The 24,472-nt window shown below is 43.8% G+C and overlaps 1 long non-coding RNA gene across 1 annotated transcript; it reads right to left on the bottom strand.

Moving 5' to 3' along the window:
* Positions 1 to 2,107: 2,107 nt before the first annotated feature.
* Positions 2,108 to 22,699, bottom strand: LOC124554844. Its single transcript, XR_006968471.1, has 2 exons — positions 22,485 to 22,699; positions 2,108 to 2,552 (listed from the first exon to the last, which is right to left on the bottom strand). It is a non-coding gene; the product is annotated as an uncharacterized LOC124554844 (long non-coding RNA).
* Positions 22,700 to 24,472: the final 1,773 nt, after the last annotated feature.

Genomic DNA, 24,472 nt, shown 5'->3' with positions numbered 1-24,472 from the left:
AAATGCAACTTTTACATAATGTTGTAAATGACGCAAATGTTAATATGTTAACAACAAATTTACGGTTAAAAATAAAAATAGAACCCACTGACGATAGCACAAAAGTGCTGAAACATGTATGGGTGAAACAAAAGAAAAAAAAAAGTTGGGTTGCATAAGGCGGAACTTGTCACCCCATTTCTCTCTCTCTCTCTCTCTCTCTCTCTCTCTCTCTCTCTCTTTCTCTCTCTGGTGGGGGGGGGGGGGCGGGGAGCTGTGTAGCTACTTATACTGTTTTGGGAGTTTTCTTGAGCAAAGAAAATATTGCCACACACCACAATCTGTTATGTTTGGTCACTGCACTTTAAAAATATTTTAATGTTTTACGATAATGTTCTGTTTGTATTACTATCATGCTGTTGCATTTTACTCATTCTCGTGTCACACTAATTTACCAAATGTTTTTGGAATTTCATAATGGTTCAGTATCCATTGCTAGTTGCTGATAGTAGGGAGAATTTATATTCAAACTAAATACACATCATTACTTGCATAACAAATATCCTGTGCTTCTTGAAAGGGCAAATTGTAGGAAATGCTGTTCATATCATATCTGTTGAGGTTATTGTTGTCTTACTTACCTTTTTACAGTACCTTGGCTCTTCCTGTGCTATTATCTTATAAGTACATTTCTTCTGATGCATTTGCGTCCATTTTTGTCAAAAAATTATCTTCCAGTGTGATATTTGTCTGGTGTGTGTATGTTAGTGGTCACTGTATGCAATTAGGTGATTCTGATGTAACAGAAGTTTATCCAGTCAGTTGCTACTGTCATCATTACAAGTTATTTTGAAGAGTGTGACTGTACCAAAATTACTTAGTGACACCGCATGTAAATAAAACTCTGGTAAAAGTCTATACCAGGGCTAGTAGCATACTTACGTGTTTCAATTTTGTCAGTGCTTGCCATAAGGTCTGATGGGAAGGAAGGAGGGGTGTTTCAGCTGCTGGCTTTACACAGCCAATGAGAGAGCAATGTACGGACAATGTGTTTCATGAATGTTGTAACATTCTCACGTCAGTATATCACTGCCTCCGGAATCTTAACTCATTTAAAAGAAACAGGAAAATATTTTGACGACCAAGACTTTTAATTTAACTTAAGTTGCTATTAGGTCCCAATCTAACCACAATCTAGTAATTCGTGAACTATTTGAAGGATAGAAATATGTATGTAAACACGATTATAAATGTGACTTTTGCAAGTAAAACTGTCATATGCATACCCAACCTAGACCATGGACTAAGCTACAGATTAGTTTCTCATCACAACCAGCATTTTTAGCTTTCACATTTGTTGGATTCACCAACTCACAACCAGAAACAGTCACATTCCAGCCTAACCACTACCTCATAATTCATGACATACTCGGAGGGGGGGATTTTTTTGTGGCACTGAAGATTATCGAGGGTGGGGGGATTTTTTTGGGACACAGAAGATTATAAGTGTAAGTGGTGCTTGTTTCACTTGCATATTCATGACATATTCCGAAAAAAGTCAAATATTAATGACAACAGTGAAGAATAGAATGGTTTCTATTTAAACACTAGAAATTCCTTTTCTCACCTCTTATTGGTTATGTGAAAGTATCACCTCAATGCTGCACAAAACTGATGTGTTGCAAACCTCTGTGCAGTAGAGAAACACTCCCATGACTGCCGCTGACCTTGTTCTAGACATTAGCCAAAAACATTATCTATTTTTCTTCTTGTAGAATAAAAACATCATATCTGTCTTGTATACTTAGTGCCATCAAGCTCCCTGAGTGAATTTGTGATGGTATTGTTGCACTGTGTATCTGTCATTTCGGTAAAGTTTTTAGTGGTTCTGTTAGGTAGCAGCAACTGGGAACGAGATTCGATGGTACACCTGTGATTCGATTTGCATCTTTTTACGCATCTTGTACATCTTTCAACCCTAGTGTGCTGATATTCACTGACTGCCTTACAGGGTGACACAAGTAGCAACTTTGAGATCCATGTTTAAGTGTAACAACTTTTTCTGGAGTGTGCTGTTATTTCATAAAAGAGAGATTGTATTCTAAATTCAGCAAATGACATTTAGCAGTTTTCTGTGCTTCTGTTGCTTTATTGTCAATCCTTCACTGTTACTGGCAGTTGAACTGTTCTATGGCATATATTGCTTTTAGGATGGGTAAACATTCCAGGATTATGACAAAGGAAGGAATTGCACAAATTCTGACTGTGTTTATCATTACATCAGAAACATCAGTTCAAAACTTTTCTGTAAACTAGACACATTTTCCATAATAAAAGTAGAAAATTGTTTCCTGTATTAGTTTCTAACACACTGTTTAGTATTTTACTTTATTACATATATGGTATAAGCCAGTTATATAAAAAAGATATCCAGTAATTTGCATAATTCTTTCCCTAAGTAACTGTGAAGAATGTGTGAAGCTCCTTGTGTTCTTTATGTTGTTGTTACGAGATTCTCTTGTTGCGTGTGTAGAAAATATGGAAATATTGCACACCTTGCAGCTTCTCCACACCTGTGAACAAACAGTGTCATGTTAGTTTGTACTTAAGCAACATGTCATCTTCATTGTAGATATCAATCAGAAAAACTTATGCAATACTGTTTTCTCTATTTTTATTGGCATTATTTTATGTTTTTTCCACAAGTGACTTTGTTAAATAGTTTCAGATATAAAACAACTTGGGTGTGTAGTGTTAATTTGAGCCATGTACTGGAAATAATTAAATGTCTTGAACCTATTATTTGAAAAATACCATTAGCATGTTTTGATGTAGAGCTAGTGTGAGCTGTATGAATTCCTTTTTGCGTATGATGCTCTTAGATCACTGTTACGCATGATAATAAGGCCTAGTAAAATTACTTGTCTCGGTATCTCTCTGCACTGAATTTAGTGTGATTGCATGTTTGTTGCTTGTTGTTTCAAAGAAAGTTAAAGCTTTATAGTATTTGTTGAAATATTTGTTTTGTATTTGTCTCATATACTTATTGCAGCAAAACTTGTTTTTTTGTTGTACAGCTGTTGTTTTTGTGAAAAAATAAGTAATAATTGTAATTATGTTTATTTAAGTTATTAAACTTGCTATCTAACTATTTAAAGTTTTATGTCATTCTTGGAATATTTAGTTGGCAGTCATCAAAACTAAAACTGAGTAACATTAAGTCTGAATGATCAGGAAATAACTAATTAATGATTAATTCAATTATATGTCTGTAAAACAGAACTATTTGGTAAAATGTGGTAAAGTATTTGAAGAAATACACATTCATAATGAATTGAAATTTCATGCCACACGATGACTCGGACAGAAATACTGCTTCCCTAGGATTAGAGGGACAGTCTTGGGAGGGATTCTGAGTTTCACCTGCACAATCTTACCTTTCCCTTTCAAACAGTGCCTGAATTGTTCAAAAGTTTGTCCTGAGCCTAGAAAGGCTTTCTTGTGTGAACTAATCTGCCTTGAAATTGGAGAAACTTTTCTCCTTTCTTAAACTTAAGAAATTGATTATGTGTAAATGCCTTTTGGTATGCTACATGCAAATGTAATAGTTTCCTGCTACTGCTCTGTGTTAGTGCTGCCAGGTGTTCAAAACCACATCACTTTACTGATACATACAATGTATTGTATTGTATGGAACCAGGGACCTAGAAACTACGGAGAGGCTTCGTCCCTGCCATAACCCTCAGTGGTTCACAACCCAACAGGCTACAGCAGTCTTATTGTGTGGTTGAAATCTCTCCCCCCCCCCTCCTCCCCGGAGAACGTGGTGTAACCTCAAATGTTTGCAATTATGGTGTCTGCATGCATGGAGACAATTGTTTGCACAGCAATCACCGACATAGTGTAATTGAGGTGGAATAAGGAGAACCAGTTCACATTCGCTGAGGCAGATAGAAAACAGCCTTAAAAACCATCCACAGACAGGCCGACACACCGGACCTCTACACTAATCCGCCTGTCAGATTCGTGCTGGCGACCGGCACATCTTCTCGCCCGGAAAGCAGTGCGTTAGACCGCACGGCGATACATACATACTAAAGTATTACATGATTTTATGCATAGTTAGCATCAAAGATTAGCTGGTATATGTAATTTTGTTGAGGCACAGTTTTCCTGAGAAGTAGTGTTCTGCACAAGAGAATTTTTTTGAGTGACGTTTGATGATCTGGAATTCCACTTGCTATAAATTAGTAAATACTGGCCGTGTGATTAAGATTATAGGGATGTCAAACTGTCTACCCGTCCTACTTCAGACTTTTTGCGTGCTTAGGTTAAGTGAGCACGAGCGAATGTTGCAGTAGTTCATTATTAAGGTCTACAATAAACTGTGCTCATTTTTGACAGAAATCCTCTGTTGTTTGATGTTAATGTTAAATTAATAATCCAGATGGGTCACCTGAATATCGCTGAGAAATAGGTACATAATTTGTTAGGAGCCATAAAACATTTACTTTCTACTTTTGAACGTTGATAGTCTGTACTGATTGTAGATGAGTTCTCAGAAGTCAAATATTACCACAAAGTACATCAGCGACATTCTCTGCAGACATCTCCGTTCATTTGGTGGTTTCTCGAAATCGCTTAAGGCAAATGCTGGAATGGTTCCTTTGAAAGGGCATGGCTGAATTCCTTACTCGTCCTTCCATAATATGAGCTCGTGTTACATCTTTAATGGCCTTTGTGGTTTTAATAGATTGTGATACAGGAGATATTTAGTCTTGCTGAGTACTATTTTATTTACCAAAAATAGTGTAGGTGGCAATATAGTTGCCGTCAGGTTGCCCGACTGTGAAAAATTGTAACCTTTCCAGTCACAGTTCGTTCGAAATTATTTCCTATTAACATTCAGTCAATGACTGTTGTTCCAAAGTATTTTTGAAATGTCACATTTTCCTGGAAGGCCAGCGATGATAAGTATTTTCGTGTCATAGAATTAACTGCTTGCCTTAGCTTGGTGAATTTCAGTTGGAAGGAAGTACCTCGTTAATGTTCCGCATATTAGTGTTTTCATGACTATCTAATTACTGCACGCATTCTGCGGACCTGCCTTATGACAGTCATCATGCCTTCGATTTCCGTATCGTCCTTAGGCAAGTTCAGCATCAGTCCGCTACACGCTGCAGCGACGGCCGCATTTCATTCAGAGCAGTTGTATTTTCTGTCGTTGGCCTCCTGTAATCTACGTCGCACTGCTTGGTGTGTTTTTCTGAGTGCAGGCCGTATTTCCCTGTGATGCGTCACACCGAAAATAGACGGCAGTTTCTTTGGACCCACTCCGCCTCGTGCCCCCCCCCCCCCCCCCTCTCTCTCTCTCTCTCTCTCTCTCTCTCTCTCTCTCTCTCTCTCTTTCTCGTGCGTGCGTGCGTGCGTGTGTGTGTGTGTGTGTGTGTGTACGTACCCACAAGACTGTTAGGGGACTTTGTTTCCATGAAGAGACCGTCACAATTGTTGGAAGAAACGAGTCGCAGTCGCAGCAGACACTTTCATAGGCAGCTACGAATATCATGTACATCCTAGCAAGATGAGAGGTATTAACACTGGCTGACGGACCCGCTCATTGACGGGACGCGAAAATTTTGGTAGACGACTACCGACTCAGTCATTTGACGAGGTGCATTTTCTCCGGGTTTCAATTACGAAATCACGTATACTGAGGGGTGTCGTCGATCCCCATTGTGTTGCAATGGACATGTTTCCAAAGCAGTCATAAAAATGTATGTTATAAGAAGGGGCAAGATTTATGTGCCCGGCAGTCAAACTGTTAACTCGATTGTCCACGATAGTGTATTTCTTCCCTTATGCGTCTGGACAGGAAGTGGACTACTTCCCGTAGACTGTACCAACAGATGAGCGTGTGGCGGAAGTGAAAACGGCATTTTGACATTAGAATATGCCCTGTGTTTTTATTGCCGCACATTTGTCCCGTTAATGGCAGTTTGGTGGATAGTGTTAGTCGGCGTTTGGCAATTCATCCAGTTCCTTTACATGTGTGACCGGATGCACGTGGTGAAAACGCTACACAAAATAAGATACATAGGAAAGTTTTTTCCTTCATAGACTGTCTGTTTTTTTCCTCAGACCATAGTCTCCCGCATGCTTTTGCCTTGACATTTAATTATTGTTTTCACGAATGCTTCATTATCGCCGCGCGTAAGTGCCGAGAAGTGCTTATAAGCCTAATTAAACGTTCAAGGCGGAATGTCCCGTGTTATTAAGTTGCAGTTGACCAACTTAAAAGAGTCACACAGCGCACGCGTGAAGACTGCTGTGCTGTAGCTGTTTCGAAGCACGACGAAAGTTAACTTTTGCAGTTACTGTAGCGACAAGATTCTTCAGGCAGTATTACAGTTTTTACTTTTACGTGCCGTTTCGTTTTTAAATCCTTGCCCCCTTTTCATATTTAAATTATTGCCCTTCCTAAGTGATGCAGTTCGCGATCTCGTACACCAGAAAGTCTAGGCGTTGACAGAGATTTGTATTTCGGCATGGCGTGATTATGAACCAAGAAGAAATACTCGGGCCGTTCTGACTTCGTGATTAATTTTACATATCGAAGCTGCTGCAAATTTTGTTCCTAGGGGTTAACTTACCTGAACAAACTAACAATCTGTGGAAAGAAGTCGCTTGTAAACGGTAGTTTCGTCTTTTATGTTCCTGATGATGCCCTACTGGAGAAGACCGCGTGAATCTTCTTTAACATTTTATCACGTTTAGTGAGATTTTGTCCACTGTGATACACTGGCCGTGCTGCATTGCAAATTGTTCTCGTGTGGTTGCATTCGTAATCTCTACCAGATTGCCCGTCTGTATTCTCAGCAGTTGGCAGTGATGTGCAGCCTGTTTCGAATAGAAGCGTTAAGAGATGAAGATATTATGTGTTTCATTGTCGAGAGCAAATTCTGTTTGGCTATAATCTGGGACAAATGATTTTTTTCCGACCCTTCCTGCCCCCTTTCCCATCATGTACTCTTATTTTACAAAGAATACTGCATAGTTTCACAATTATCAAAAATAGATTTATCTGTGCTACAGAGCCGTGTTTTAGTGTTCAGTCGTTGAAGTATTTTGATGGAACTCAGATCCTCTTTCCAGGGGGGAAAAAAGCTTTCGAAACAAAATATTTGATGCACAAGTAAAAAGATAAGTTTTTCATAACAAAACTTCTGTTTAAAAGATTTTACTCGTTTTGCAGGCGGGGAGAGAATAGTTGCTAGAACAGCTATCTGAGAAAGCTTGCAGTTATGATTTATGAAATTTCCGGTAAAAGAGAGCTTTGATTTGTGTTGATAAGTTCAAGAAACAGAAAATAAAACCAATAAATAACAGGTATGAGTAAAATGAACTTCATTAGGGTTCGTCTTGTTCCTCGGTTGATTTTTCGTTTGCGTTGGGATGACGTTGTTTGGTGCTTAGCTAAGTATTGGAATGTTCCCTGAGCGCTGCTCTGAAATATCCAGGGTGACAAGATGTCTGGTTCACGATCTTGGATGTAGCACTGATCGCTTTGGAAAACGGATATGACGGAAGTGTTCACCATTCAGCATCTCTCATACCCACGGTGCGCTGCACGTTTATCTGTGCTCGCTGGCTCTGAGAGCGCTTCGCAACCTTGCCCCCAAAGCCTTTGTCTCTCCTGTCAGTCCATCCCAGGGAGTGGACTCATTGTGTACACACCGGCGGACTCCTATTCGAGGAATCCCCGTCTTGCAATTCAGATTTAGGTTTCCTATTTCTAAATCACTTCAGGTGAATGCCAGGGTGGTTCTTCACACAAATCCACTGTCGCTTCCAGCGCCGTAAGTTTCCGCAGCTGAAGTAGGGCCGTTTCTCAGAAAACATCAGCTTCGACTGGACGTTTTTTAATGGTCCTCAGTAACATGAAAAAGGAAAACACTGCAGGTAGTTTTTCAGCATTTTTGGCCTCACTTGAAGTTTCCATGAGTTGAGTGTGATGACGTTTTGTCTTTGAGAACTATTGTGCTGAGGTGTAAAAGACGTTGTGTGCAAAATATACTGTCTTCCCCTATTTCTTAGCAGCTTCCAGCGTTGCCACTCCCCCCCCCCCCCTCCCCCAACTCCCCCTCTTAGACACACACACACACACACACACACACACACACACACACACACACACACACACACGCGCGCGCGCATTTGAAATTTGCAAACGATTGTCCCTTTCCTTTCTTCAGTCTGCAGAACCCAGTTAGCCGTGCCCAAACTTCTGTAATAATCTTATCGCCACATCAACACTCATTAAGAAAATAAATATATAAAGATGTTCTATTTCGTGTTCCGAATGAAAGTGATTTGGCAGTGGTGTTAACGTAGTGAGGAGATAAGCCTTGCAGAGCCGAAAATCGCATCAAACGAGAATGCTTCTGCAGTTATTTGTGCAATCATACGGTAGAATAATTGTTTGCCGAGATGTCTCAGGTCTGGCATAAATACCTAAACGTGGGATACGCAAGATACGCATCGCCGATGGTGTGGCTTTGTAAACACTTTTAAACAGCTGTAGCAGTTCACATTTCAACTACCGAGCAAATTTCGCAGGCGCGAAGCGTCCCGATGCTGACGTGTAGGTTTTTTTTTTTTTTTTTTTCTGACGCTTTTCACCAAGTTTCCATCTCGGCTGTCTTGTGGAACCAGCTGCTGTGTTTGCTGTTTTACTCTGGCGCTGGCATGTGTTCCGTGTCGCGTCGTATTAGCTAGTAAGTTACTTTACACTCTCCACCCACAAGAGTCTTTCGTCACGGTACTCAGTGTCCAGGGATAGTAGAGTTTTCTCCGTATACGTTCGTATTCTGTACTTTAAATTAGTTCATCGGACTGTTATCTTCTCGTACAAAAAAAACTTATCGCACAATGTTGACGCTACTGCCAGCGCCAGGAATATGAAGACACTATACTCTTAACTCCGTGGAGCAGTAAGAATTTAATTTGTCCGATAGAAATATAGTAAAATGTTTAAATAAGTTGCGGCTTCACCCAATCGCATAAACCATTGTTAAACAATAAAATTCGTAGTATCATAAACATGAGGAAAATATCGTGCCGACAAAGAAGTTACTTGTCCTATTGATATGTTTGATCGCCGCCTGTCTACAAAGGCGGAACACTCGAACATTGTCGCTGCATACAAATGTTAAAAATTACTCAAACGTTGACTACATTTATTTGGGTTATGTCTGTTGAGCGAATAGGGTAGGTTTGAGTTGTTGTCCAGAATGTCCTGGGCATTGGTTAGGGAAATTCGTCGTCTGGCATGATGCAACATATTTCGTATGTGCCTACGCTGTTCAGGAACGCTAAGTATTATTTCAGGGGGTACCACAAAGGCGGAGTTACGTGATTCACAAGTGCTGGTGATTCATTGCTTCTGGCTCCGTAACGTAACGCCTCGTTGGGCTGTAATTCTGTGATACGAAGCTCTAGATGCATGGTTAAGTAACAGAGTTTGGAAAAATGTGCGGAAAACGATAGAGCTTCGTCTGATCATATACCCAAAGAGGCATTTTCTCGGCCAAATTAATGAAAATCGGTAAATTATAGCCTATGCGCATAACATGACAAGCTATGCGATCACTGTGGCATATGTTAAAAGCCTTGTGCAGGGTGAGAGTTCCTCTGTACACCGAAAATCGTGGTGCAGTTTGTTACGTTGAGAATGTAACTAATATACGAATAGCGTAGGGGAAGCTGCCTGTAGTCGTGAATAATGTACACGCCGATTTTTGTTACTGTTACCATTATAAAATTTCTGCTCAGTGTTTGAAAGCGAACATCAAATTGTACCAGTTAACAGTCACCGTAATACGCGGACGTGGGTATATTTTGAGTTCTATCTATATCTGACCTGACCGTGAAATAAAATTTAAATTTAAGGATACCAGTGCCCACTGGATCCGAAATATTGGCTCAGTTTCCGAGTGATAACTTAAACCGTTAATCACTATGCGAAATCACCTCCGTATGTCTTTTTTTGGTAACGGGAAGATTAGACAATGGCGGATGAGTTCGGAAGAAACGGCATAACTTACATTTAATTGCCTAAGGCAAAAAGGACAACTCTCCAAGTTGTATCACTTTTTTAGCGGGTTCAGTGTGCACATTGGCATGGAGACGTTCACTGCGCGCTGTTTTGTGAACATCTTGATATCAGGTGCGTCGGCACCTATCTACGTTCCGCTGCTGTGGCCAACCCTTGTGTCACCGATGACTGTACTGCCAACAGGCAAGTAGCACAGTCACAGTTCCACTTCTCAAGTGAGAAACGTGCATTTATATTACCCTTTTCCCGCGCAGGGTGTCCAGTAATTACGTGAGTTCGCTGCGACTGAGGTGAGGGTCAGATATTTGAGTGGGGAAAGCTGTGTGTGCAACCTGTGTGTTGTGGAATCTTAGTTCATCTACATACATACATACTCAAAAAATGGCTCTGAGCACTATGGGACTTAACATCTGTGGTCATCAGTCCCCTAGAACTTAGAACTACTTAAACCTAACTAACCTAAGGACATCACACACATCCATGCCCGAGGCAGGATTCGAACCTGCGACCGTAGCAGTCCCGCGGTTCCAGACTGAGCGCCTAGAACCGCTAGACCACCGCGGCCGGCCATACATCCTCGATAAGCCACCAAAACGCGACATGGTGGAGGAGGGTATCTTGTACCAACAGCTAGTAATTCCCTACGCTGTTCCACTAGCAAATTAAAGGAAGGTAAAACGACTGCCTATAGGCTTTGTTTATTTTTCTGATTTTTGCCTTTGCGAACCTTAAGCGAGATGTACGTTGGTGGCTGTAGAACCATTCTGTAGCGTGTCGCAAATGCCGGTTCTCTACTTTCTCAATGGTGTTTCGAGAAAAGAACGTCTTCCCTTCAGGGATACGCCTATATATTTAATCGACATGACTGTGTCGGGCAGTTCTGAGTGTTTCCGTGTTTTGTAGATTCAAGGCGCACAAGGCCGAGATTATCAGAGATTCGTGTTTTATTCATATGCATATTGTGTGTTTCAACAGGCAATTAAGGATAACACTGATTTACACTGAAAGAGCTACAGCGGAACTTCCGTTTGGTACGTCTGCAAACTAAATGAGAGCCCGACCCCGTTTCATGCAAAGTGCAGCATTTAACGTCCGCACCTCGTTTCTCGTCGTCTGTTTTCAGGCATCGTCATTGATGCTGTTTATAGCTAATGAGACTGCTTTAGTTTTCGAGACACTGTCAAGGTATACTTAGCTCAACATTTCGACGCTTCTTTTTCTAGTATTATAGGATCCGTTTTGTTTGATGTATTCTCCTAGCCATTTGACCAATGTTAGAGTCCAGTCATTGGCAATGTTGTTATTAAACGATATTTCATCTTTTCGGTAGCTGACGCACATTATATCTTCTTATGTTGAGAGTGAAATTGCCACTCATTGCATCATACGTTTTCTGTCTAAAAATGTTCAAATGGGTGTGAAATCTTATGGGACTTAACTCCTAAGGTCATCAGTCCCTAAGCTTACACACTACTTAACCTAAATTATCTTAAGGACAAACACACACACCCATGCCCGAGTGAGGACTCGAACCTCCGCCGGGACCAGCCGCACAGTCCATGACTGCAGCGCCTAAGACCGCTCGGCTAATCCCGCGCGGCTAAAAATGTTCCCGCAGTTCCCAAATGATGAAATCTTCCTGTGTCCAGTTGCTAAAAACATCAGGGAGCTACTAAAGTTGTTTAACGTATATTTATACCGTGCGTGAAACTGTGAAGGGATGACTAACAATTACGGTCTCTTGACAGTACCGCTTTTGTCATGTTGCGCAGTAGCGATCTGTGACAGGCAACGGCCGCATGTTGCCCACAACCATTTTCTTTTACCAGGCAGCAATGCCGAAGGGTATCCAAGGCTTTTTGGAAATAAAAAGCACTATAATATCTGAGAGTACGGAGAGATTTGATGTGGAAAGATCACATGAAACTAATAGTACGATAGGTAAATGCCAGACTGAGAGTCATTAGAAATATCTTCAGAAATTGTAGTCCACGTTGGAAGGAGGTAGCTTGCAACATTCTCGTTCGACTAATACTTCAGAATTTCTACCCTTAACCAGGTAGGATTGATAGGAAACCAAACAAATGAAGAGTAGCACGTTTCGTCAGGATTTGATTTACAACTTTCATCTACATCATACTCTGCAAGCCACGTAACGGTGTGAGGCGGAGGATACTTCTCTTACCACAAACTGATTCCACTCCCCCCCCCCCCCCCCTCCCTTTTCCTGTTCGACTCGCGTGTGGTGCCTGGGAAGAACGACTGTCGGCAAGCCTCTGTATCACCTCTAACGCGAGATGTGTGTGGGAGGAAGAGAGATGTTGTCCGATTCTTCTACTGCTTCGTGTCCGGGCGAGTGTGCAGCTGTGGTTTCTGGTTCTCTAAAATTTGCGATCCAGTATCGGGCGATGTTAATTGGCGCATTGTTTCCCAACCATAGATCTTCCATTCCCCAACCATAGATCTTCGAGGCTGGTTGCACTTAACAACTGAATGGACAATCTGATGCGTGTGCCATATCCTGCAACCTCTCTCTCCCTGACAGAAAATGTCACTGTCATCTTGTAACCCTCATTGTGATAGGTTTGTCTTTAATGATGCCTAACCTGTTCGCAGTATGACAAAGGCCCTCAGCGTAGGCGGAATTTCTTGGGGTCGGTACCTTTCGAGACATTCTGTGCCCACATTGTTAATGCTCTTTTCACATTACATTGGTCTCGTCGAAGATCTGTTTGAATTTTTCAGCGTACACTTCTTTAGAAAGAAAGCAAGCGTGACACATATGCTCGTGAATCTTTAGTGCCAGACGCTATATGAGAGACGCTGTGCATCGTGGCATTGTTCAGTGTAAGAATTCTGAGTGTTTACGTTCTAGAGATAGTCGACCGATTTGCTTGCTTATGCAAGTATCTCTCGAAAAGACTGTGATGGTGAAATTAACCCTCGCAGTACCGAGGGATGGGGTGGGGGGTACTTTGTGCCCATCTCTCGAAAATGTCGTAATCTAGTCCAGTACTCCATCTTTTAAAATTTTGATAAAAATATTTATTGTTTTTGATGATCTCTTGTATCAGATTCCGTAACTGTTTTAAGTTTTTCAGTAACACGTAACCCAAAAATTCGAGTCTCCGAACTGAATATGACTTTTTGCAGCGAATGTCGTGTTCATATTTTCGTGTTCGGGACCCTTCGTACACATCTGTGCACTTTAAAAAGTATATTGTGAATGAATATAGACGACAATTAACGAAATTTGTATTTTCTTAAATATATTATAGTGTTCGTAACGGACCTCCTCCACTCGATGTAAACACTACGAAAAGTGTCTCGGTGTTGCTAAGATTGTGTTAAAATATATTTTCAGGTTCTTTATCCTACTTCATCATTACCTACTTAAAAAATGTGTAGATAATGAAAGTTAAACACGTTTCACGAAATTTGCTTTTTTTTACCTTTTTTGTTAGCGGACACAGTCTGTCTCCCCCCTCCCCTCCCGCCCTCCTCGGTACTACGCATTGTGGAAAATGTGTCGGTATTGCTAGGGTTAAAGAGATTCGAACGCATACGGAGGCTTACCGACGGTAGTTCATCCGCGCACGACTCGCGATAGGTTCGGGAGAGGAAGGAAGCGGCAGTAGTAAACGAAGTACTCTCCGCCACATACCGGAAGATGGCTTGCCAAGCATAGGTGTAGATGCAGAAATGGAGTCGAGCTGCTCTAGCTACGTTGTCGTGGGTATCGCGTACTAAACCGGCACGCTGCGAACTGCTGCGCTCACAGGTGCACGGATTTGACGTCGGGCTCCGTCGCAATAAGTGCCGACGGCGGTCGGAGTGTACATCTGGTGACAGTTAACGGCTTCCGCGGTCAGTAAGAGGTGGCGTCGTCGCGCCTCTCGCGATAGGAAGTGGCGTAGGGAGTGGAGGATTAGCGCGTGGCGGTCGGAGCGCAGGGCGGGGCGGCAGGTGAGAGCGGCGGCCGGCCGGCCGTTTGTGGCGCCGCCGCGCCGCCGGCTGCGCAGTCAATTAGAGGCGCGGAGGCGGAGGCGGGGGGGCGGCGCACACCTGTGGGCTCCGGCGGGGGCGGGCGCGCCCGGGGGCGGCGGGGCGGCGCGCGGCGGCGGCCAGCCCCCGCTCGGGGCGGCACGGCGCGGCCCGCACGCCCCCGCCGGCCGCCGCCGCCCCCGGGCGCCGCCACGCGCCCGCCAGCCCCCAGCTGCGCGCCGGGGTTGTCGGACGCTACACCGTGACTAGCAACTAACTCGCCCGGCCCTGCTTCGAATCTCGGATGCCGCGCCGCCGCGCCGCCGGACCGCCGTGCTTCCACCGCTTCCACTTTTTTTGCTCGCCGCTTTCCGACCCGCGTGGTACGCTCACGTGTCTACGTCTTTGGCTCAAACTCGTATGTACGATGAGATGACAAATGGTGTCAGATACCTCCTAATTCTGTGTCGGACCACCTTTTGCCCGGCGCACTGCAACTCCGCGGACGTGCAAGTCGTCGGAAGTCCCCTGCAGAAATTTTGAGTCGTTCTGCCTCTATAGCTGTCCACAGTTGCGGAACTGTTGCCAGTGCAGTATATTGTGCGCGCACTGACCTCCCGATTGTGTCCCAAAAATGTTCGACGGGATTAATTTCTGGCGATCTGGGTGGCCGAACCGTTCGTTTGAATTCTCGAGAATGTTCTTCGAACAGTGGGGAACAATTATAACGAGGTGTCATTGCACATTGTCATCCACAAAATTTCGGTAGTTGTTTGGGGACACGAAATCCTCGAATGGCTGCAAATGGTCTCCGAGTAGCCGCACGTATCCATTACCAATCGATAATCTGTTCAGTTGGACCAGAGGACCCGGTCCATTAGATGTAAACGTAGCCCGCACCATTATGGAGCCACCACACGATTGCACAGTGCTTTGTCGTCAACCTGGGTCCACGGATTCGTGGGGTCTGCTCCACACTCGAACCCTACCGTCACCTCTTACCGACTGAAACAGGGACTCGTCTTACCAGGCCACGATTTTCCACTCGTCTAGGATCCAACCGATAGGGTCACGAGCCCACGTCAGGCACTGCGGGCGATGCCGTGCTGTTAGCGGTCGTCTGCTGCCGTACCATATTAACACCAAATTTGGCCGTACCGTCCTAAGGGATGCGTTCGTCGTACTTCCCACATTCTTTTCTGCGGTTATTTCGTGCAGTGTTGCTTGTCTGTTAGCACTGATAACTCTCCTCAAATGCAGCTGCTCCCGGTCGTTAAGTGAAGGTCGTCGGCCACTACGTTGTCTGTGGTGAGAGATAATGCCTGAAATTTGGTATTCTCGGCACACGCTTAATACTGTGGATCCCGGAATATTGGATTCCCTAACCATTTCCGAAATGGAATGTCCCGTGCGTCTAGCTTCGACTATCATTCTGCATCCGAAGTCTGTTAATTCCCGTCGTGCGGCCATAATCACGTCGAACACTTTTTCACGTGAATCACCTGACTAAATTTGTCAATTCCGCCCATGCATTGCCCTTTTTTATCTTATGTACGAGATACTACCGCCATCTGTATAAGTTCATATCGGTATCCCGTGACTTCTGTCACCTCAATGTAAGGTAAAGAACAGTAAAGTTCGGTGTGCATTCCGTTGCCTTCCATTTCTTTTCTGTCAACTCGAGCAAGTAGGCCAGTTAAATTACCACTGATACCAGCACTGTGCACTACTACTGTAGAGTCAGTTTTGTATTACGTGTATCGTCTTCTGAGAAAGCTGGGTAACGAATTAAAAATTTAGGGTGCTATTAAAAAAACTGTACTGCTATTGTTATATTCGTAACGAGCAATACTACAAAAAAGGCAATCCTAGTAGCTAAACGTTTGCTTCACACATTTTTTTAATTTTTCTTCTGGACAAAGTCATTTGGGGTGGTAAAGATAAGTGGGACATTCTGTATATATCTCTTATTAGTTACGGGCACAACCTCGTATCGGGGAAGGATTGGAATGAAATCGGCTTGCCCTTTAGAAGGAACCATCCCGGCGTTTGCTGTAAGTTATTTGGGGGAAACGTAAATATGGGATGCCAGACGGGCATTTCAACCACAGTCTTTCCTTTCTTACTACTGCCCCACCACGCTTGGTCTTTCACAATGTTTGTGTGTTATCAATTTTATCACGTTACACTTTCCGGATGTTTTGATCTGCTAGTGCTTATCTTAAGGCATCAAGCATTTGAAAGCAGTTAAATATTATTGACAGTAGTAATTTTGTTACTGTCGCTAGCTTGTGTTGGAATTGTCCCTAGCTTGTTGTCCAGTTGCGAGTGCCTTCGTTAGTTTCAGACCAAACGCCTCCTACATGTATGGACAACAAACTAGCGGTAATGTAGTTAATAGAAATCTTAGTAACGTAAATACTATTTCATTATTTTGATGCCGGAAGATGGCACCGCTGTCTCAAATGGTATAAAATTTATAATACATAAACATTGTGACTCGTTGCGGTACATGTATACGAAGGGAAGTCAGTTTCAATTAACACCTAAAAAAATAAAGTTACGTAATTTTTTGTACGTTTGAAAGCAAATGTTTACCGTGGTTCTCTTGAAATACGTTGAAATTCGCGCTCCACAGTACCGTCGCACACCACTAAACGAGTCAAAATATAACGGCGCAGCCCAATGAAAAAATAGAGTATCATGCGATAACTAGTTTTCGGCAGCAGCAAAAGTGTCAGACCAATCTGGATGAGTCTTTAACCGCCTGGACTTGCCTGATACTTGTGCTGCTGACGAAATAGAGTTACCACACGACACTTTATCATCCAGCTGCGCCATTTTGTTTTGGTTGCTCTACGGTACTGTGGCGCGGGAATTAAATGGGTACCAGGACTGTAGTACCTGCCACCGCACAATTAATTATTGCTGCCAACATCGGAAATTATTGCCAATATTTTATTGTTGTAAACACGATCGTACGTAACGCCTATGTTCAACGGAATAAATAGCGTTTTATTTTTGTCATGTGCGGTTAGCCTTAATTTATTATGGAGCGCTGTCAGTGACATGTCAAAATCATCGCCGTCGTCTTTTAAATACCATACTGTTTTAAATCATGCACTGCGTATGTGGTAGGGACATGTAATGGTGTTTTGGTAGCCAGAGATTAAACGAGAAAGTAAGGTGTCATCAAGCACCAGTGATTAAAGATCAAATTCCTTTCGTAGTGTCGTCCTACATCTTTCGGACAATATTCGCAGATTTTGCTATAAAGTTCTTTATTTGCGAACAACACACTTTAATGTGCTTCATTCGCGTAAACGAACACGATTGCTCTTACGGGAATCGATGCAAGCATTCCTGACATATGAGTAATTTCGTGAAACATGTCTCTTAGGCCTCGTTGTAATAAGATCAACATACGTGTGTCTTCAAGTTTTCCTGGCGTAATTATTAATAAGAGAAGTTTTTAGACTGTAACCGTAGCCAGTTGTTTCCTTCCGATATTTTGGCTGCGTAACGTACAGCCATTTTGTGAGTCGAAAGATGTACGGTCCTCAGGTCCACCATAATATCCCATGGAACCCGATAAACATACATGTGGCCACAGACACTACCAGCTGAAGGGTAGACAGTTAGTTGTCCGTGATAAATCCTTCGTCTACCCATCTGTAACAGACCTCTTAGTCACCAACTCTCGTTATAAGTGTAAGCAATATCAGCTATATTTATTTATAGATATCAGCTATACCGGTGTCTGAGATTGACTACTAAAATCTGCGGCTTCCGCTATCTTCTAAATGGGAGCTGTAGTTCTGTTGATTTGAGAGGTGGCTGAAAGTGTAGAACAAGAAATATCAAGAAAATAGGGGAATTTATTGCGGTTGTTTCGTAATCTTCACTGACCAGTACCAGCACATGGTTGTTGGCGGCTCTCTAAATACTTCTGATTTTTTAATACTATTCTGGTGGATTCGTTGCCAAAATCATTTTTTACGCCTCTTCGAAAACAAGGCAATCAGAGACGGCGCGCAAGCTTGGAGATGTTGGATAGAGAATTTACAAGGACTTTTTTCGGGAACCACTCCGATATTCATTGCTGTAGGAAAACAACGGAAAACGTAAATTTGTGTGGCTTTCGGGTATTTAAGCCAACTTCACCCAAGTTAGAGTTCAGGGTCTCATCGCACCGCTCCGTTCAATAACAATTAGGAAATAGACACGAAACTTTCGCCCAGGTAGCTAAGTCAGTACACACAGTGCTGAAACACGAATAGTGTTGAAACTTCTGGCTTCATCGTTTCGTTGACTGAATCGGCATACGGAGCTATATTTTCTGCTGCTGATTAAAGCGGCGCAGTGGTTGAAGACACGAGACTTGGATTCGGAAAGACTTCGCTTCAAATCCGCGTCTGGCATCCAGATTTGGGTTTTTCGTGGTTTTAATGGCCACTTAAGGCAAATCCCGGAATATATACTTTGAAAAGGATACTGCTGTTCACATTCGCCATCGTTTCGCAGTCCAAGTTGTGCTCCGCCTCCAATTACATCGCAGTTGACGAGAATGAAACCCTAGCCTTTTCCCACTGATAAAGTAGGCTTTCGCAAATTCTGAATAGATTCCCTCGACACTATTGTAAGTAATATCAAAGCAGTGTACGTTTTGCAAAGATATAAATTTTGCGCGAAACGTACTTTTTATTTTGACGGCGTGTGATAGTGTAGGAAATGCCATGATATGATATTAATTTATATGCCAGAAAAATAGAACTACTTAGGGTATGTTCCATTTTCCGACTTGGTCGTAGACAGACGTGGCAGCTACTCAAGTTTCGAGACCAACACCGTGTCGTATTGGAAGCCGTTACAGCGACCAATACGTTGTTTCGGCTTTCTCGTGATTCGATACCAGCTACTTCTTTTCGATTCATTTGAAGTACCTTCTCCTCAGGGAGGTACCTCTGTACAATTGTAGTACGAGCCATAGGTCTTCTGTGTATTACAAAGGAGAAAATTTCGAGGGGCCAAGATAGTCCCTAGAACCTCACTTTAACTGTATAGTAATAGGTGCACTTAAGTGAGGCGTTAGTGCCAAATTTCCTGTAGAGATCCTACCATGGCCACTGTGTTTCTATAGTGTTCGTGTGCGCATCACATATCAGTTGTGAGAAGTTTCCTCTTTCGTCTAACGGCATTAATGGATCCTCTTTTTCTATGTGCCATCGTCAAAGTGTTAGTACTCTTTGCTAATCTTCCCCGTCCTGCTGTCCTATAGGCAACTCAGTAAAGTGGTTCCCCCCCCCTCCACCCCCCCCCCCCCCAATTCTCTCTCTCTCTCTTTCTGCAGTAGAATACCATCAAGCCCCAAATTGCTGAACTGATTAACCATATGTTTTGTGAGTTGGGGGGGAATGAATGAGCAGTATTTTTGTATAGTGTGTTTGTGAATCTGCATTATTATTATTATTACTACTACTACTACTACTACTACTACTACTACTACTATTGTGATTATACTACTGCCATTGCCGCTGCTGCTGCCGCTGCCGCCGCCGCCGCTGCTGCTGCTGATACTGCTATTATGTTTAATATTACTGCTCTGTGTCGTCATTATTGTTCTTTTTATTTTGTCATTTTATATTGTATTTGTTATTTATGTTCTATTTTTTATTTTCTGTTGTTGAAACTTTCCAGTTTTTTATAGCTCTAAGATGAACGGTTGTTGGTCGTGGTATTGGTGGCGGTGGTTTTGTAGTGATTTATTTTTCTGTGTTCTACCTCCATTTTTGCAGTTCGTGGTTGCGGCCTGTTGGCTGGAGAGTTATGTGAAAGTTCGTTTAACAGCGCTGCCCGTGGCCACACAGATGGCGATTTTAAGTGACAATCGCGTGTGTATCTGAATATCTCGAGATGTAGAGACGAAGGTGCGCGCCGAGTAATGCGTTACAGATAGGTTAGTGTGGGCAGACGAGCGAGATGTGGGCGCAATGCGACGTATGTGCAGCCAGGTGGCTGCCCCCTTTGAGGGCGGAGTTCCGCGTTTGCGCGACGTTTCTCACGGGTGCGTGGCTTTCGGCGCCGCCGCGCGACCGACATTCTGACCAAAAGCCGTGGAACCTGTTGTCTCCGTGGCTTCCCACTCGCAGTACAGTGTCATCAAATCACCTGCTGTGTCCACAGGTTTCAGCAAGTGAACTTAGCTTTCGATTATAGTCGTAACTCGTTAGAACGGACCAGTGATTGGTGAGACGTGGATGTCAAGTGCGTGTGTAACGTTACGGACAATTCTGTGGAAACTTTAGAAGTCGTGGCTACGGTGCTACCGCTGCAACATACTGGTAAAGCTAGCTTGTATGCGTTTTTACGCTTTGCACTTTTTGCACGGAAAAGTGCCAATTTGTCCGCGAGATCTCGTTCCGTTTTAGTAGCTGGCCGAGCAATTATTGCTGTAGGCGTCACGCTCTGAAAATAACTGCGACAGACACGATAGAGTGAAATGAACTCGTGGGCTCTTGCTTGTAGCTCACACACACCGATGTTGAAGAAAGTGCATAATTATTGTGTTTTAAACATTAGTTTTCTCTCACTTGCATTAAGAACGGATTGCTTTTCGGGTCAGATGTTTAACTTTTGTGTGTTAAAGTGCACACGAACAGTTTTACGTCACTGAGTTTCAACACCCGTAAAATTACAAAACTGTGGAGGATTTCGTGGTCACTTTTTCATATATTGCTTGTCGGCTTCTGTCTCGGGTTCTTCGGGCGACGTTCGTCGGAGGATTTATCTAACTTTCGCCAGCACGTGTGACCCGCGTTGTCAAAGCTCCACTCTCCACCAACAATGGAGGTTGCAGCTTTGACAATGCCAGCCACAAGTGCTGATGAAACGTGAGAAAAACTGTCAAACAGACGTCGGCCGAAGAGCCCGAAACAGAAACAATGTGCGTTAACTTATTCACAGTTTTGGCTGTATTTTAATTCGCGGCGAAGAAAATTTTCCTACGGTTTTCCTACAGTTTCCAGTTGGTGCCAACATAAAATATTGTAGTATTACTTAAAGATTATTCAGCGCACCATGCATACCGAAATGCCAAGCAAGTATTCAAATGTATGTTAAAAGCGTTTCTTTGTTACATGCAAATGTATTGCAAGAGGATTTCTGTTTTGTGCACTGTAGGTGGAGCGTAATTTTTAGTTTGTTATCGGGTGCCAGCGGTGCAACAAGGAAGGAGGTCGAAAAATTTTGCGATTTTGCTATGTAAACAAGTAAAGTTGTTGTTTAACGCGAGTAGACGAGGACATGGAATGTAGTCATTATAAAATAAGTAGGTCTCGGGAAATTTAAACCGATTTGATTGCTTCTTTTTGCCACGTTTCCGAAACTGTGGGGAGGCAGATTGCGGAAGGAAAAGGAAGGAACAATAGCACGGGTAGGGATTTGGGGAGAGAGAGGGGGGGGGGGGGGGTCGGGTTGAGATTGTTGTAAGCCGATCGTGTGGGGGCCATCCAAACATTTACCGAAAGTGAGGTGCGGAAGTTACGGAAACCAAAATCAACTGCGTAATATGAAGCCGGTGTGTCGATCACGCCATCTAGCATCATAATTTTGCCGTAGGGGATATATTTAAAATTTTTCATTTTTTTTTTTTATTTTTCGCCCGCGACACGTTTGGAACTTAGTTCTTTCGCCGCTGAGCAGTGCGAAATAAAGTGTGTAAACCGAGCACAGCCGATACTAGAGGCGAGTAGGAAAGGAATTAATTTTGCCTGGCGGTCGTAAATGTTCGGGCTGAGAGTTATTACTGTTCTCCGTGCAGTGGTAATGTAACGAATGGCCGCGAGAAGTGGGTGTCGTCTTTAGGGCGGCCCGGCGGCGGTACCGGTAGCGGAGAGAGCAGATAGGCAGAAAAGTTGTCGGCTCGTGCCGTACGTGTAGTGGACAGCGCGGCGCGCGCGGCCGGTGCGGCGCGGCGCGGCGGCGCCCGGCGGCGGCAACTGACAGATGAGCTGCAGCCGCCGCGCGACCACCTGTTGGCCATCTCGCCCATTTCTCGCACCCGCGCCGCTCATTTCGGGCCCGACTGACGCCACCGGGTCCACAATCGAGTAAACGACACTTCCTGTGTTTTTTCCCGTCTCGGAGATATCGCAGGCGCCGGAAAGGGGCATTCGGAACGCGAGCCTCGCGAATTCGTAACTTTTATTAAAAAAATAATAAAAATAATCGTACGTTCGCAGAGCGGAGGGCGTGCGAGGGGCGAACTGTGGTACAGGGGGTGACACCGCTTCGCGAGAGAGGTGACAGAGCACTGCAGAGGCGCGAATGCGGTTGTGCGGCGGGGTTAGGTGGTGTGCGCTGCGGGGGTGGTTTTAGTGAGGGTCGGTAGCGGCGAGCGCGAACCCACCTGTGTGCAGCGCGGAGCGTCGGAGCGCGCCGGATGGTTGCGCCGCCGCCGCCGGTCGCCGACTGACTGGCTGTGGCTCGGCTGTGACTCACGCCGCCTGCGCTGCCGCCGCGCCGCTGCCGGGGACCCTGCCTTAAAAGGGGAAGCGCGGCGCGCGCGCCTCAAACTTCTTAACGCAACTTCCTTTTATGGCCGCTCGCTCCGCGTACTCCGCGATCGGCCTTGATTGTGTGCGTGTGTGTGGACCCGCGCCGCGGACGCCACCGCTCGCCCGATCCCTTCCGCACCCCTCGCGGACACTCGCCCTCCCCTCCCTCACTTGTTTATTTCTCCGTGTACCGACTGTAACGACCAAAACTGGCAAATAAAACCTGCCGAGTTTATTACTGGGTTTGCCATTATTTCACTCTCTCGGTTTTGCCAGAAATACCCATTACTAAATAAATGGGGCAATTTTCTATTCAAATGTACATCGCTACTATGCAAATCACACTTTAGGGGTCAGCACACGTTCGATATGTCTTGACAGTACTAGTTTGTCGGACAGTCAAATATTGAAGCGACCTCACACCGACAATAATATTGACAAAAACCGTCAGGTGGCAACCTGATTTCACGAGAGTAAGATATCGAATGTCCAGAAGAAAGCGGATCGTGCAATTATATATTACAGAAAGCGACGAAAAAGAGGAAATAGGTCCGAGATTGGTTGAAAAAAAGGAGCCCCTGGCCGCACGTTCATTTACTGACTGAAATCAGAATCGCGGACCCAAAAGATTTTATATATTTTCCGACGAGTTCTCCATCGTATGACAAGTTATTAGTGTCGATAAGAGCTAAAATAAAAAAAAGTAAACTACGTTGAGCGCATTCGACAAGAGATTAGGAGTAACTTAGAAATGTTCTGTAATATCGGCGAGCACAATTAGTAAAATTCTGTAGAAACCTATGTAGCAATTATATCTGCCTGGCAAGGATCTCAGGAAATTAACGTAAAGCTTTTTGCGGTTTCTGATAATTTGTTGAAACTGACACACATTTCCCAGACATCTTACCAGTCACTGCAGATATATGTATTTTGAGGTCTATCAATACTGCTCATCAACATTTCTAGTGTCGACAATATGTCAGTACGCGTCCTCAGACGGTCAATACATTGACAGTTTGACAATTAAGTGCTCGGTAGAGGATTCATTGACCGTTTTTACGCGCGCAGTTCGAAAGCGGAATAATTGAGACTCTGGCTCTGAGCACTATGGGACTTAACATCTTAGGTCATGAGTCCCCTAGAACTTAGAACTACTTAAACATAACTAACCTAAGGACATCACACACATCCATGTCCGAGGCATGATTCGGACCTGCGACCGTAGCAGTCCCGCGGTTCCGGACTGAAGCGCCTAGAACCGCACGGCCACCGCGGCCGGCTGAATAATTGAGAATTACGGTGAAGGTGGTCAATGAATCCTCTGCCGAGCACTCGTATTTCCACACTCTTGAGATGTGGACTATAATGTCATGGCAACTGGCAGGCCTCTTTTGTTAGGGACAGTGGACTACAGTATTTTATTCATCTCTGGCCGAATTTCGGCGGACTCCGTACCTCACAGCAGACTCATTTCCGCCGTTGTCCGTAACAGCTGCAGGAGGATCAGCCTCAGAATCGCTTTCATCACCAAAGTCACTTACATCACTTCCACAATAGAATTGTTCTAACAATGCTTCCCGTATAGTATCTTCTGTTAGCAAAATGCAACTCCTACGTGCCATTTTCACATAAATGTTCTTCACACTCGGCGACGAGTTACTCGATTTGTGAATAAGTGAGAACACCTCAAAATATTTGTGTAATGTGGTCATATTATTAAATGAAAAGCCTCTTCATCTAATTAAACTGAAAATAAATTTTTTTAGGCGCAGATCACTTGTAAGCTTCCACCGCAGTTTTTACTTAGCCTCAAATTTTGGATGCATTAATACTAATATCG

The sequence above is a fragment of the Schistocerca americana genome, chromosome X (genome assembly GCF_021461395.2).
Source record: "Schistocerca americana isolate TAMUIC-IGC-003095 chromosome X, iqSchAmer2.1, whole genome shotgun sequence".
Classification (NCBI taxonomy): Eukaryota; Metazoa; Arthropoda; class Insecta; order Orthoptera; family Acrididae; genus Schistocerca; species Schistocerca americana.
The sequence above is the reverse complement of the archived record's forward strand: the minus strand, read 5'-3'. Positions and strand labels throughout refer to the sequence as shown.